This window comes from Opisthocomus hoazin, chromosome 5 (assembly GCF_030867145.1).
Source record: "Opisthocomus hoazin isolate bOpiHoa1 chromosome 5, bOpiHoa1.hap1, whole genome shotgun sequence".
NCBI lineage: Eukaryota > Metazoa > Chordata > Aves > Opisthocomiformes > Opisthocomidae > Opisthocomus > Opisthocomus hoazin.
This window is the reverse complement of record NC_134418.1, coordinates 79,435,778-79,447,358: the sequence shown is the minus strand read 5'-3', so window position 1 is coordinate 79,447,358 and position 11,581 is coordinate 79,435,778.

The window sequence follows — 11,581 nt, the reverse complement described above, 5'->3', positions numbered from 1 at the left end:
GCATATTGATTTCTGCTTCAGTTAAAAGCAAAACACTGTAAGTCGAAAATGCATAGTTTTACATATTGTACAGGAGTATACGGATTACAAAAGTCTTTGTTCCTTAAATGCTTCTATTTTTCATATGAATGTACTTCCAATTGTCATCTTACAACAGAAGCCTAATAAAAGAAAAATAAAATTACATCACAACACAAAAATAACTAGATTGCCTCAACAGCTGCGAACTCCTCAAATTAATAGACATATCTAGAACTATCTCTTAGCAATGGAGTTGAATGAAAATACCATTTGTCACTAAAAAAGTACAGCTGCTAAGTGTGTTCACTCACAAATTCCTATAAAAAAATTATTGAAATATCTGACAAAAAGAAGCAAGTACAAAGACACAAAGTAGGACTTTTAGCAAGAGTTTAGCTGCCAGGTTGTTTGAAGAGCTGCAAAGCACAGAAATATTAAATGGTGACTTTGGAACAATGGTTTGGGTTTATTTTTTTTGTGGTATCCTCCAATGAGAAATATGAAGAACTTACTATTTGGATATAGTTTCTTGTAAAAATTGTATTAGCTACTGGTTTAGCAAAAACGTACCTTCATTCATTTTACAAAGAGAAAAAATAAACTAAACAAGATAAAGGAAGGAAATTTGAAGACACAGTATGAGCAGTGACTGGCCCATATTTCAGAACTTAAGGGACACGAGCACTTGACAGGACTCGGATTAACTGGACCAGCTCAGGAAAAGTTTTTCTCAAAACTACAAAAGCAATCAGTGAATAATGTGTAAGGGAAGAAACATGGTTTTTTTCACCAAACTTTAGCTATGGAAAAGTTTTGTTTTACATAAAGCTAATCTAGTTGTTAGAACTCGCTCTGCAGATGTAAGGGAAGACAGGAATCTCCAGACTAAAATTCATCTCATCTTGTCCAGGTGCTACCAGCAGTCCACTAAGTTAAGGTGTGAAACCAGCTTTTCATTTTTAAAGTTACTTAAGATGAATGTCATCTTATGGGGTAGAAATAGAGATTTTTGAAATATTAATTTTAAAAAGTCATGAAATCTTTCTTGCAAAATTCAACTTCTTCATATATGTAGCTCGACAGATAGAGAACAAACACCAACAAAATCCTACAAAATCAAACACTGAGTCGTTATCCAGTGAGATATTTCAAGAATGGCCGATATGTCTTCAACTCTGTTCAGCATCGTCCTGTGTTGTGCATCAAAGCAGGGATTTAAAGCACCAGCATTACTCTTGTCTGAACGGTGACAGGAAGCAAGGCTCAGTAAAATAATATATAAGCTTATGTTATATTCAGAGAGAGAGAGAGAAGAAAGCTTCCATCTCTTTGTTGTGGTAACATGGGATTTGCTATGTAGTTCAGCAAGAAAAGAACAAATATATCTCTAGGGTTAAGAAAGAGGAATTAGAACCAGCATATTTCACCTTTTTTTTTGTTTTTTGTCCTCTTTAACTAGAGGCAAGTTGTTGACTCAAGTCCCAGAGGCTAGGAGCAACTTCAAGCATTACTTACATAATTAAAGAAAACCTGCTATGAAGATATTTGGAAAACATAAAGGCATGTATATAAGTGCACTTTATAAAGTGTTTCGACTACTGAGTAACAATACAGTACAAAGATAATGAGTAGACTTACTGAGCGTTGATGTACAATTACTATACAAAACCATGGTGTAACATAGATGTGTTGCAGTTGGAGATTGAAATAAAGTGTCCAGGGTACTTTGTTTACAGCAATGATGCTAATTTTTCCTCTGAAATTTGTCTAGTCGTATCACTCACCCTATTAATCACTTATAGTATTTTCAAGTACTGCTGTGTTCACTTTTATTAAATTCACTTGCTGGGATATTCACATTAAAATTAATGGAATGACAAGAATATTTTTCCAAAATATTGACTCTAAAGAAAATTTTGGGGTTTGTGAAAACAAGTTTTCACTTGCAAAATAATCAGCTTTGTCAATAAACGATTGTCAGTGATAATTTCAGCTAATATGATATTTCACTAAAACCAATCAAAAATGTGTTCGATTTTTTTAGCTCTGGGGGAAAAAATAAACGTCAGTGTCTTGTATTGTGAACGGCAACTGAAAGTACATGAGTAGAGCAACAAGAATATGCTTATTGCCACATAGGTGCAGAATTCATACAGAGTCTTCCATATCACCCCAAAATTTTAAGTGTATGGCTGAAGAAATCAATTTAAAATTCAACTGGCTTGCTGAGCTTTACAAATTATTATCACTATAGGAAGTACAAGTAAGCTTAAAAACTGTGATGTGGGATGATCGTTGCAACAGAAAGGCAAATCCAGGTGGTCCTTTACCGTGTAGGTATGTTTAACTGTAAAGACTGGACACCTGTGATCCCCAGCAAAGCTGGCTAGCCTAGATCTTGGTGCTCTTTGAAAGGTCCGTGCTTGTCAGCTTTGCCAGGAGCCTCCTGCTAGTCTCCTGCTGGATATACTCCACTTTGTCCTCTCCATAGTCTTCTCCAAGTTGAGTCTGTAAAACTGCAGGTCAGAGAGACTCTTTGGCCGTTGTCTGATGTTCGAGATGCACTCAGGATCGTGAGGAACCAGCACAGACACCGAGGAATGACTGTTCAGAGACATTGGTTACTAAAGCCACTGCAGACCATGTACAAACCGTGGTAATTTGAAAGCCAACTGTTGAAACGTTTCCACAGCAAGAGGCAAATGCCTACACCCAGCACAAAAGGCTGACTGTGTGAAGAAATTCAGTCCATGCAGTTGAAGTCTGACAGAATTAAAAGCTTGTTAAATAGGGCCATAAAATAGGAAATATCAGATGTTTTCATTTACGAGGTAGGGCATGGGGAAAAGGGGGAAAGGAAAGGGACAGTGTCAGCCCTGCCCGTGGTATCCAGATCTTTATCTTCAGTGACCATTAACTGTGACCTTACAACGAAATGTCATTGTCTAAAATACAAAGACAGTCTATGAAGCAGGCACGAGGCTTCAGGCTTCCCTACTGCTTTAAACTAGGCTTACTCTGACTCTCTGCTGAGCCAAGTAAAATCTTTGTAGTGTGTGTCTGCTTCAGCAGGGAAGGCAGTAAGTTACTCCAGTTGCTCTGGCTTCAAATAGCATTGGATGATCTGCAGAGAGGCAGTGGTTTGAGTCTCCTCAGGTGGAGAAAACTGAGCCCAGACCTCACAGATTTAGAGGGACTGTCCTAACAATAAAGCTGGAGGAGATGTTCCTTTAAAGACAAGCTTGCCTCCTGCTCCTGCACATGTGGTCTGAAAGACACTATTTTTCTGAGAGGGAGAGACCTTCCTACAATGTGCCAGACATCAAACAACAGACACCCAACCCCATTTAGGTGAGACAGCCACATGAATTCTTTTACCCACTCTTTTGTCCTCAGATTCCCCATCAGCTTAATCCGGTGGCTCCTATTTGGCATGCCAATCGTTCTTGTAGTTTGGGGTTTCATTCTTCTAACAAGAGGCTCAAATATCAGATATCGCAAATGTTCTTCAGTACCATATTCACCACTGAAGTGAAGACTGAAACAGATTTGCTTAGCTACTGCCTGAAGATTGTGTTCGCCTACCCTACGTTACACCTGCATGCCTGTGCCAAGAGGCAGGCTCCAAGCATCATTGTGACCCATCAAGTAACACTAGGCTCAAAGGCTTAGCAGGAATGATGTAAACATTTGCTCGAGAAGAGCCTAGTATAATAGTTATATTTGTGAAAGAAAAAAAATGTAAGCGTTTTAAAGACCTGCTGTAAGTAATTTCTGTTAAATTTAACTCCTATTTATACAACAGATATTCTCTGTTGCTTGAAAACTGTTCCACCTTTACCCTGGCTATATTCCCTTTGAAAATTAAAAAGCATCTTTTATCCTCCCTGGCAGATCAGCCTTGAAGTTATTTTTTCCTATTTTGCAGTATTAATGTGTAGTGAATATCAAGTCATCCAACACTGGTATTCCAATAGCATACCAATAAACTCCTTTTGGATTAATTAAAAAAGAAATATGAACTTTCCGTTGTATAAGAATTCTGCACAACCTTGGCTTCATAAAAGAGAAGACTGATAAAAATGTTAATCCATTAACTTTACAATTCTTTCATAAAGTTATATACAACTGTGGCAAGATGAGATTTTCTCCTATAAAATCTATATTAAGATATGAGCCCGAATGGGAACAATAAAATAAACACCAGTGACTTTGCCAGACTGAATCCCACTAGTCAGTTGTGGTTAAGAAAGAAAAGGATTAAGACTTCATCTAAAATCAAATGTGATTTGATGAGAAGCATGTGAACCACAGCATAGCAGTATATGAATACTGAATGGTATAATAAAGACTGTTATTTGGGTCGCTTGTTCTTCTCTCCCGTGGTTCACTGTGCTGACCTTTTTGACCAGCCCTCATGATGCATCATAAAAGGTGAGGTCCAAAGGAAACAAAAGGTTTTGTTTCCTTAAGACAAAGACAACTGTAAGGAAAATGAGTTTTTGTGGCTTCTCTACATGTGATCACATGTAATTCACATTTTAACAAGTGAAAGATCTAAGATATAAACATCCATAAATACAAGCTAGGTCTACTCATTAATCAGCTTCACAGGCACAATGGAACCATATGGCAATTTTTGAAGTCAGAGACTAAAAAACAGCGGTAGACAGAAAGGTCCTCAAAAGCTTTTTCTGAATCAAGCATTTTCCAAGAAAAACAAACTTTGTGTTAGAGGAATGACTTAGGGATCACTAAAAGTATCAAATAGCTAAATTCCACATGCAATCTCCAGTCACAGATGATGTTTAGAACAGGATCAAAAACATCATAGATGTGATTTTTATATAATTGGAATATTATTAAAAGCACAGAAACTTCTTTAAGTTCCCTTGTTCAATGACCAGATTTGAGAGATGTCTAGTCACAATATCTTTCCCCTATTGATTTTTCCACCGAAAAAATATTATACTATGTGAATATAATCGAGAAAACACATACAAATCATCTAAATACTGGTATTTTTGGAAAAAAACAGACAAAGCAAAAAAGGTCTCTCTGCCTTCTCAACTTAAGGTGTCCACTTCATAGAAGTTTTGAAAGAAAGAACTATTTTACACTTGCAGCACAAGCACAACTTGTATGGTATATATGCACAAACCCAACACAAGAAAATAAGCAGCATCACACAGACAACTCCAAAACACAATACAAGAACCTGGATAACATATTATAGTTTAGTTAATTTCTAATCTGCATCTAGGCTTTTACTTACAGAAGTCAGAGACCCATCCTTCATTTTGCAGTCAATGTAAAGAAAATTCTTCTTGACCTGCTGCATTCATATCAGAAATAAAATGTTAGTAAATTGAACAGTGATTCAAAAGATCTTTGACTGTGCTGCTCGTATTATGTCTCCTTGACAATGTCACACTGAGCAATAAAAGGTTGAAACTTAATACATATGTGTAATAGATTGAAATGCAGTTCATATGCTAAGTCAGGTCCTGGGTTTCTTGATCTTATACCTTATGAGTACAATCTTAGCATCATGTTAATATAATGACCATATAAACACTGTAGTTGTATTACACATAAATTTTAAAAATTCTAAGGTTGCAAAGTTAAACACCAAAATACCGGAACAAGACAGAGATAGAAGTACCTGTGTAACAAACTACATTATGGAATTATGCAACACTTATTAAAAAATGATCAGTATTCACTATGATGCATTTAAATGAAGAAGGAAAAAAAGTTAAAAAAAAAAAGTCCGTACAAGGAAGTTAAGAGTTCCACTGATATTTTGAAGTTGTCATCTGGACATGCTAATGACTATGATTGAGTGAATTTGTATTAAAATATAAAAGCCATGGCTCCAATCAACAGCATACATTCCAATTAACTACATTACATTGGGGAGAAGAAATTAAGAGTTACATTGTACCCAGCTGTTATGAGGATTACATGAGCTTCAAAATGGGCTTCCGTTACAATTGTCAGGAATAACCACTGATTCCCCTGCCCAGGGGAATGCAGAAACTGCTTGGTTCAATTAATCACTTGTCTGAAGAGCAGGGGCCCAGAAAGTATTACAACCTCCGAAGGTGATACCAGAGCTTAGTAACCTGGGAGACTCTGAGGTACAAGGATGTAAAACAGGAACAGACTGAGAAGAATAACAGTTGCTACACTTCAGATTAGTTCCAGGGAGAACCTAGATGTTCATGCAAAGGATTGATATTTAAATTCATGGATCTGTGTTAGGAATTTATTAGCTAATAAGATAAGGTCTGTTGAGGGGAAGGGGATGGAGCCAGTGAAAAAAGGAAGGCAAGAGAAAGATTATTTGGTGGAAGAAGGTTAAGTGAAAATGTAAAAGAAACTTGGAGAAAGTCTGCAGAGGATAAAAGCTTTTTCAGAGTGAAGACTCTAGAGCCTAGTTTGATATCACCACTTGAGTCTAACAGATCTCTGCGCGAACTACTCTGGTCCTGAGGGGCTCAGCTACAAAAGAGAAGAGGGATGTTTGTATCTGCCACACAGGTTCAATGTACTCTCATCTCTATTGTCTCTTTGGAATCCATCACTTGTGGAGGGTATCCACGATCTCCTGCAGCCCTACACAAGGCAGAAAATTTGCAGGAAGGTTTAAAGTTATGATTTCAGTGCAGAGAGACTCCATGACTGTTTTTCAATGCAAATGTTTTAAGGACATTCTGAAGAGTTTAACTAATGACAGCTTACCTAACCCTGTTCACTGGAAGAAAGGAAGTAAAGGACAGCTAAGCCTAAGTTAGAAGAACAAGAAAACCAAAATTCAGATATTGGATTCACCTTCTTGTCATATGTGACTACATATGCATATTACAGAAATTAAATACACAGGTTGCTGAGGATGTGGACAAGGATTAAAGACAAAACTATATACATGTCCAGTTAAAACCATTAAAAAAATAAATTAAATAGATTAAATTTGCTAGAATGTTTGACTCCGGAGATTTTAGTAGTTTTTAGCTCAACACTGAGTGAAGAGAAAAGAAGGGAGAGAGACTTCTGGAATTTGCACTTTCAAAAGGAAATACCTTAGCATCCTCTATGTCTTCAACACCAGGCTGCCCAGGAAACCTGTCTGTCAGCGTTGACTTGAGGATGAAGACTCATTTAGACAGATCAGCTAAAGTAGATGCAGCCTTCGGTTTCTGGTCCTAGCCCTTTTCCAGAGGTTCCTACTCCCAAAGCAGAGATTGCTTAAAGAGCAAGGTGTCCACTCCTGAACTGCCACAGTCGGCATCCAAACATTTTAACATAACTTGAGATCAGTCATCTAACCAATTTCAGCTCGGGTCTATAAAGGGGAAGGTTAAGAAGAATTCAGGCCCCACTGATAACAGATCACCAGCCCTCAGATCCTAACCATCTGGCAAGCCTGCCTGTATCTCCTCCTATAAATCAGCCTAAGATACATTCATTCCACTGTTTGAACACAAATATGAGAAGACAGCACCTCAGCTTTTCAGTTGAGGTTCTCCTGCGGTCTCTTCCTGTAGATCATGTCTCTCTCTCAGCTTTTCATCTAGCCTCAGTCAGAGGCAGCCACACATGAAATTCTCACAGCCACAGTTTCATTGCCCGACATAAGATGCACAGGCATTGGCTTGGAGCCCTCACTACAGTGAGTGATGAAATCCTTACTGGAGCCTTTCTCAGAGTACATTTTGACCCAGTTTTCCCTTCTGCAAAACCCAGGACATGGAAAATGACTAGTGTGTGATAGGTCTTCATCCCAATGTAGAACTGGGATGGAGCCAAGGCATGCCCTCAGGTCATGGCTCCCACAGTATATCCATACGCAGCCTGGTTGCTTTTGCAGTGAAACATAAAAATATACAGCTACTTTAAAAGTTAAAGAAGAAGAATGAAAAAGTTTACTCAAATTTTAGTGTGGGAAAATGATAATTTTTTCTTCGTGGTACATCACCAGAGCTTCCACTGGTTGTGGATTAAGCATATAAAATAAGACATATTTAATTTTATTTAATTGTTAATAACTACAGAAAATACATGCTGGAAATATTTAATATTTTTTACTTTTAAAAAATAAAATATATTTTAAGTATAGCAAAGTTTATTTTAATTGAAATAAATGTTGATTTTCCTTATCTTAGTACAGCTTTGCAAAGATAAGAAATTTCAATCTTTTTGCTGTAATGAGTTTTATTACTCATGCTAGCAAATATTACTTAACCAAGAAATTGATTTTCCACAGTGGAATTAGGTCATAGTCAAACATTCCTAGAGTATTTAATTTTCTCCCCTTATTGATATTCAGCTATAGAGCTTTTAAAAAAACACATGCTGTGTAAGCAAGACAGATACAGTAATTATTGGCCCTTTCCCAACTTGTTCCGAGTAACAAAAAGTTGAAGACTTTTTCTGTTCTGTTTTTATAGGGTAGCCTTACTATATTCTTTATGGTCTTAGAAACTAGCTCTCCCCCACATTGTTCCAAAGAAAGGTCACGTACATGGGTGACCAGAACTGCAAACAGTAGTCCAAAGTAACTTTACGGCTCTTCTATACACTGACACTGGTAGTTGCCATTACAGGCTAAAGTATTACCATACAAGCCTGAGAAATTGAAAGCCTGACTGCTTCACTTGTTCATCAGAAGCGATGTGCTGTTTGAGAATGTGACTAGTGAGGACCTAAATAACAGATTGATGAGTTGGGTGTCTAGTCCATAAAAGGACTAATAGAAGTCTCAGGAGGACCTCTGTGTATTCAGCGATGTGAATGCACAGATCAAGACGTATCAGTGTCTTAAAGGGTTCATAACACGAACTGAACAAAGTGCTGTTAATGTCTGCTGCTTGTATGTATATTTAGTGTACAGATAAAGGACTGACCAAGCAAAAATGATTCTCAAAAAGTGATTCTTGAAAGTGTTTGCCATACAAACACAATACAAAATAAGGAATTGTTAAATGTATGTAAAGGGGAGTCATGGCTCAGTCTCATGCTGCTGGACACATATATATGTGCTATCTGATCATCAATATATTTACCACACTATGCTTGCCAAAATGAGGAATATTCATGACAAACACAGTATTGAGCTGATGTGATGGCAAGAAGCAGGGCAAAGCATCAGTGGGGCATTGCAGTTGCTATTGGCTGGCAGGCAAGGAAAAATGTGTTAGCAGCTTAGGTCCCTGCAGCCCCAGTACTAGCAGACAACTGGAGAAAAAAGTGGTCAGTACTTCTTCCTACTAGAAATATCTTATCTCATAAATCTAGGCACATATTTGCCTTCACAAAGCTTCATTATACTCATGACTTACACTTATCTTGGGATTGGTTCAAATAGTCAAAGCTTTTACTGACACTTTCAGTCTTCAGTCCCAAAACTACATCAAAAATTATTGCTGTTAATTCCTAAGTACATGAATTCACACCATAAAATGCTTCTCTTTCTTGTTATATCTACTTTGGGGCAGTGATTGTCTTTTATACTTGCACTTCAAGTCAAAAAAAAAATGCCAAAAAGCCAAAAAAGAAAATAAGCCATCACTATATCTGGCTAGAAACGGGAAAAGTAAACAGCAGAAGTTTTCAAAAATACGGTGGTTTGGCTTGTGGATGATCATCTGAAGTCTTAGCTATGGCATAGATGACTAACAAAACTGTCTCCAAAAGGTTTTGTAAACACATGCTCACATATCCATGCGTTATGGGAAAAGTCTTAAAATACTTTACTTACAAAGCAGACACAGCTGATGCACTTATAAACTCATCAAGATTATCAACTTGCATTCAAGAGGCCGTCTCTGAAAATGAAGTTAAAAAACATCTGCTATGCCTTTTTTCCTGTCCCGAACACTGACAACAGCAAGACTCTGGAGAGAGGTTTAATCACTGGGGCCAAAAGACGCACTGCCCATCACCTCTGTGCCTACACAGGCACATGCACGCAGAGTCAGATAGAAACATGAAAAACTATATCCTTCTCAAAACTACAACCTAAAATTAATTAGAACGTATTTTCCCATTGAAAAATTAAGAGTAATGTGATGGAGAATGACATTATTCACTTGGGGTTTTTATTGCTATTACGGTAAGATTTTTTTAAGGTGAAAGGAAGAAATGAGAAAATATTGATTATGGGGTTCAGACAGAAGTTCTCTAAGTGGCATGTGTTTTATTGAACCATCAGAGTAACCTTTTCTCTTTTTCCTTTTTATGCAGCACTTTTATATGACATGAATAGCTGAGAGGTCATAAGTATAAAATGACTCATAAGGAGAATTATTAATGCTGGTAAATTGGATAATACTGCATAGGATACGGCAAAGTAATTACTTTCTCAGGAACTTCCCACTCACCTTAATATGTGTTGATAATATGCTCTGTACATTTATTTATGAAGTCTATGGTTTAAAGGATCGATGCTTTAGATTTTTTTTCCAAATACAGGTTCTATACTGTATAAATATTCCATTTTCCTTCTCATGTAGAAATGTATTCTTCTTACTGCATGTACTTCAAAGATTTATAAATAAATAAGAAGATGAAATAACATTTACAAATGAGTGTGGAGAACTCTCTTCTGCACGCGAACAAATACAAGATTAGACATTTGTCAGTGGAAACGGTGGTTTAGCTAACAGTTAGTTGCCAAGTATGAAAATGGTGGAGATCTGAGGTAGGTCACAGATGCACTGGCTGTAAACACTGCTGGCTTATCCATTGCATACTCTTTGCTTACCTCTCCTCCCTTATTGTGTATTAATATTTTAAATTGTATCGTCTTTCTAATTGTATATATTTTCTCCTTGAGGCCTCGTCCTCTCCCCTGAACTATTGGAAAAGTGTTATTAAAGGTTTAACAAGCTAGATGTTCTATGGGTCACAGTTTGCTGACAAAAATTTCTTCTCATAACTGCAGAACTTCCTAGGTCCTATCGATACACACCCTCGTGGTGTGTTATAATTCTGAATGAAACTGCAGACAAACAACAACCTCCATCTGGTGAGCAAAAATGTCATTTGTCCAATGGTTGGTTTGGTTTTTTTTCAGTCTTCTCCTTCCTTCTTTTTGGACACAGCTCTTCTACAGATGAATGACACCTAACTTCTCCACTTGTTTCACAGGGTCACATAAAAGACCCAGACTTGATTATAATGAAAGAGTCCCTGGCTACATGGATCAAGGAAGAAACAAAAATGACAGCTGTGAAACTCATGCTAGTACAAACATGGTGTCTTCCTACCCCGTCTCATCCATCCCCTTTCCTCCTCTCCAGTTGGCCTTACGTTACAAGACATGCTAATGAGAACTGAAAAAGATGCAACAACATTTTTGATTGTCAGCATTTTTGAGGGTAGATTAGATGCACACAAGCAATAAGATGGAAAACAAGTGAGAAAAATTTACTGGTTTTGAAGGGTGATCATGCTCAAAGGCTTAATACACACGAGGTGTTTCAAACCCAGAACAGCAGCGAAAGAGAAGAAACTGTTAAAAATCAGTGAAAGAGGCACTAGGGACCATGCATTC